The sequence below is a fragment of the Scyliorhinus torazame genome, chromosome 7, assembly GCF_047496885.1.
Source record: "Scyliorhinus torazame isolate Kashiwa2021f chromosome 7, sScyTor2.1, whole genome shotgun sequence".
In the NCBI taxonomy this organism is placed as follows: domain Eukaryota; kingdom Metazoa; phylum Chordata; class Chondrichthyes; order Carcharhiniformes; family Scyliorhinidae; genus Scyliorhinus; species Scyliorhinus torazame.
This window is the reverse complement of record NC_092713.1, coordinates 20570811-20575384: the sequence shown is the minus strand read 5'-3', so window position 1 is coordinate 20575384 and position 4574 is coordinate 20570811. Positions and strand designations below refer to the sequence as shown.

General features: G+C 51.0%; 1 pseudogene; it reads left to right on the top strand.

Annotated features, from left to right (window-relative positions):
* The first annotated feature begins 1108 nt into the window (after positions 1-1108).
* Positions 1109-1391, top strand: LOC140427258 (small ribosomal subunit protein eS28 pseudogene; annotated as a pseudogene).
* The last annotated feature ends 3183 nt before the right edge of the window (positions 1392-4574 follow it).

Sequence of the window (4574 nt, the reverse complement as noted above, 5' to 3'; positions counted from 1 at the left end):
TAGTCTCCTCTTAATCTTTTATTTTCCAAGGCGAACAGCCCCAGCTTCTCCAATCGTTCCAGGTAACCGGGATATCTCACCCTGGAGCCATTCTTGTGATTATTTTCTGCACCCACGTTAATATCTTCACATTCACACGGGTGGCACAGTGGTTAGCACTGCTGCCTGAAAGTGCCAAGGACCCCCAGGTTCAATTCCGGCCTTGGATTACTGTGTGCGTGGAGTTTGCACTTTCTCCCTGTATCTGCGTGGGTTTCCTCCGAGTCCTCCAGTTTCCTTCCGCTGTCCAAAGATGCGCAATTTAGGTGGATTGGTCAGGTTAAATCACCCCTTAGTGTGCAAAGGTTAGGTGGGTTTGCTGGGATACGGCAGGGGATTGGGCCTATGTAGGGTGCTCTTTCAAGTATGTAACCAAAGTATCTATTTATAAATGTATGGCCGGCACGGTAGCACAGTGGTTAAGAGCTGCACTCCGAAAGCTCGTGATTCCAAACAAACCTGTTGGACTTTAACCTGGTTTTGTATGACTTTACTGTGCCCACCCCAGCCCAACACTGGCATCTCCACATCATGGCCAACCTGCTGACCAGTGCTCCGAATATCTCATGTGAGTCCCTGTCGGATTTGCACTCCTGGGAAGTGCCTTGTAATCTTTCCCCACATTTTAGGCCTAGATTAATGTAAATTTGTTTTGTATTTTTCATGCAAATTTGTTGTGCTGAGTTCTGTGCAGCGGAAAGTCACACAGCATCCAACACTCAGCTGACGTTTGCAAGATGTGACCTCCTCTGGTTTTTGTTTTTCTCGATCCTTTCTTGTGGCTATTTTGTTGCTGAGACTGCCCGGGGAATTGCAATTCACTCTCACACATGTTCATTACACAGGCATTTACTTTTCAATTCCCTTAGGAACGAGTTGCCGCGATTTATAGTTCCTGGAATATATGTCGATGATTAAATGGAAATATTTAATAGAAAATTAAACGATGATTTTTAAAAAAAATATATATTTTATTAAAGTTTTCAAACACAATTTTTCCCCCTTACAAATCAACAAAAACGGTAACATGATAACTGATAGATAACATTGTTTAAATTTTCTACCGCCGCCATCATGGAGGGTCCACGGACTCAGACCGTCACACTGGCCCGGGTTACCACTGTTCTTGGAAAGACTGGTTCTCAGGGACAGTGCACTCAGGTCCATGTGGAATTTATGGATGACAGCAACCGATCCATCATTCGGAATGTGAAAGGGCCAGTTCGTGAGGGAGATGTGCTCACACTTTTGGAATCTGAGCGAGAAGCAAGGAGATTACGATAACAGACCGACAAAACTACCGCAAGTTGAAGCCGCTATCGAAACAATTGGTTATGGACATTTTCGCAGTTTTTTGGCAAAATGGGACAATAAACATTAATAATTAAAAAAAAACATTGTTTAAATAAAATAGTGAACTAACAAAATAACACAAAATAGTGCTCCCCCCCCTGCCCCTTCACCCCATCTAGAACAAAAACAATTTCCCCCCCCCTTCCCTCCCTCCCTCCCCCCCACCCCCCACCCCCCCTCCCCCTCTGGGCTGCTGCTGGCTATCTATTTTCCCCCTAACGTTCCGCTAGATAGTCGAGGAACGGTTGCCACCGCCTGGTGAACCCTTGAGCCGATCCTCTCAGCGCAAACTTCATCCGCTCCAGTTTTATGAACCCTGCCATACCGTTTATACAGGCCTCCACGCCGGGGGGTTTCGCTTCCTTCCACATGAGTAAAATCCTTCGCCGGGCTACTAGGGACGCAAAGGCCACAATATCGGCCTCTTTCGCCTCCTGCACTCCCGGCTCATCCGCTACTCCAAATATAGCTAACCCCCAGCTTGGCTTTACCCGGACATTCACCACCTTCGAGATCACTCCCGCCACTCCCCTCCAATACCCCTCCATTGCCGGACACGACCAAAACATATGTGTGTAGTTCGCCGGGCTTCCCTCGCACCTCCTGCACCTGCCCTCCACTCCGAAGAACCTGCTCAACCTCGCTCCCGTTATATGTGCTCTATGTAGCACCTTAAATTGGATCAGGTTAAGCCTGGCACACGAGGAAGAGGAATTTACCCTACTTAGGGCATCAGCCCACAAACCCTCCTCAATCTCCTCCCCGAGCTCTTCTTCCCATTTTCCTTTCAGCTCTTCTACCAGCTCCTCCCCCTCTTCTCTCATCTCCCGGTATATTTCGGACACTTTGCCCTCCCCGACCCACACCCCCAAAAGCACTCTATCCTGGATCCCCTGTGTCGGGAGCAGCGGAAATTCCCTCACCTGCTGTCTCGTAAACGCCCTCACCTGCATGTACCTAAAGATGTTCCCCGGAGGCAGCTCGTACTTTTCCTCTTGCGCTCCCAAGCTCGCAAACGTCCCATCTATAAATAAGTCTCCCACTCTCCTAATTCCTACCCGGTGCCAGCTCTGGAACCCTCCGTCCAACCTCCCTGGGGCAAACCTATGGTTGTTCCTGATCGGGGACCACACCGAGGCTCCCAACACACCCCTCTGTCACCTCCATTGCCCCCAGATACTTAGTGTTGCCGCCACCACTGGGTTCGTGGTAAACCTTTTCGGGGAGAGCGGTAGTGGCACCGTCACCAGCGCTTTTAAGCTCGTTCCTTTACAGGACGCCATCTCCAGCCTTTTCCACGCCGCCCCCTCTCCCTCTATCATCCACTTACGGATCATCGCCACATTGGCGGCCCAGTAATAGTCGCCCAAATTCGGCAACGCCAGTCCCCCTCTGTCCCTGCTACGCTGCAGGAACCCCCTTCTTACCCTCGGGGCCTTTCCTGCCCACACGAAGCTCATGATGCTCCTATCTATTTTCTTGAAAAAGGCCTTAATGATCAATATGTGGAGACATTGAAACACAAATAGGAACCTCGGGAGGACCATCATCTTAATCGCCTGCACTCTGCCCGCCGGTGACAGCGGCAGCATATCCCACCTTTTGAAATCCTCTTCCATTTGTTCCACCAGCCGAGTCAGATTGAGCTTGTGTAAGGTTCCCCAGCTCCTGGCTATCTGAATCCCCAGATATCGGAAGTTTCTTTCCACTCTCCTTAGCGGTAGGCCATCTATCCCTCTACTCTGGTCCCCAGGGTGTATTACGAAAAGCTCACTCTTTCCCATGTTAAGCCGATATCCTGAGAAATCTCCAAACTCCCTCAATATCTGCATAACCTCTGTCATCCCCCCCACTGGATCCGCCACATACAGCAGTAGGTCATCTGCGTAGAGTGACACTCGGTGTTCCTCTCCCCCTCTAACCACCCCTCTCCATTTCCTGGAGTCTCTCAGCGCTATGGCCAGTGGTTCAATTGCCAGCGCGAACAGTAATGGGGACAGAGGGCACCCGTGCCTTGTTCCCCTATGTAGTCGAAAATACTCCGATCTTTGCCAATTTGTGAATACACTTGCCATTGGGGCCCCATAGAGGAGTCTAACCCAGCTGACAAACCCCTCCCCGAACCCAAACCTCCTCAGCACCTCCCATAAATACTCCCACTCTACCCTATCAAATGCCTTCTCTGCATCCATTGCTGCCACTATCTCTGCCTCCCCTTCTGCTGGTGGCACCATTATCACCCCCAATAGCCGTCGCACGTTGACATTCAATTGTCTCCCCTTTACGAACCCTGTCTGATCTTCGTGCACCACCCCTGGGACACAATCATCTATCCTCATTGTCAGCACTTTTGCCAACAACTTGGCGTCCACATTCAGGAGCAAGATAGGCCTATAGGACCCGCATTGCAGCGGATCTTTATCTCGCTTCAGGATTAGTGATATCGTCGCCTCCGACATTGTCGGGGGTAGGGTCCCCCCTTCTCTGGCCTCGTTCAAGGTCCTTACCAGCAGCAGGGCCAACAAGTCCACATATTTCCTGTAAAATTCCCCGTCAGGTCCCGGGGTCTTCCCTGCCTGCATGTTCCCCAGCCCTTTGGTCACCTCGTCCACCCCAATTGGCGCCCCCAGGCCTGCCACCTCCTGCTCCTCCACCCTCGAGAACCTTAGTTGCTCCAGAAACTGCTGCATCCACTCTTTTCCCTCCGGGGGTTGGGACTTATATAACCTCTCATAAAAGGTCTTGAACACCTCATTTACCTTCCCTGTTCTCCGCACCGTGGTTCCCGTTTCATCCCTAAATCCCCCTATTTCCCTCGCCGCTGTCCTCTTACGAAGCTGGTGGGCCAACAGGCGACTTGCCTTTGCCCCATATTCATATCTCATCCCCTGTGCCTTCCTCCACTGTGCCTCTGCCTTCCCGGTGGTCAGCAGGTCAAACTCCGTCTGGAGTCTTCGCCTCTCCCTATATAGTCCTTCGTCCGGGGCCTCCGCATATTTTTTATCCACACTCAAAATCTCCCCCAGGAATCTTTCCCTCTCTTTGGCCTCTGTTTTCCCCTTGTGAACCCTGATGGAGATCAACTCTCCCCTGACCATTGCCTTCAGCGCTTCCCATACTACCCCCACTCGGACCTCCCCATCATCAGTGGCCTCCAGGTACCTTTCGATACAACCCCGCAC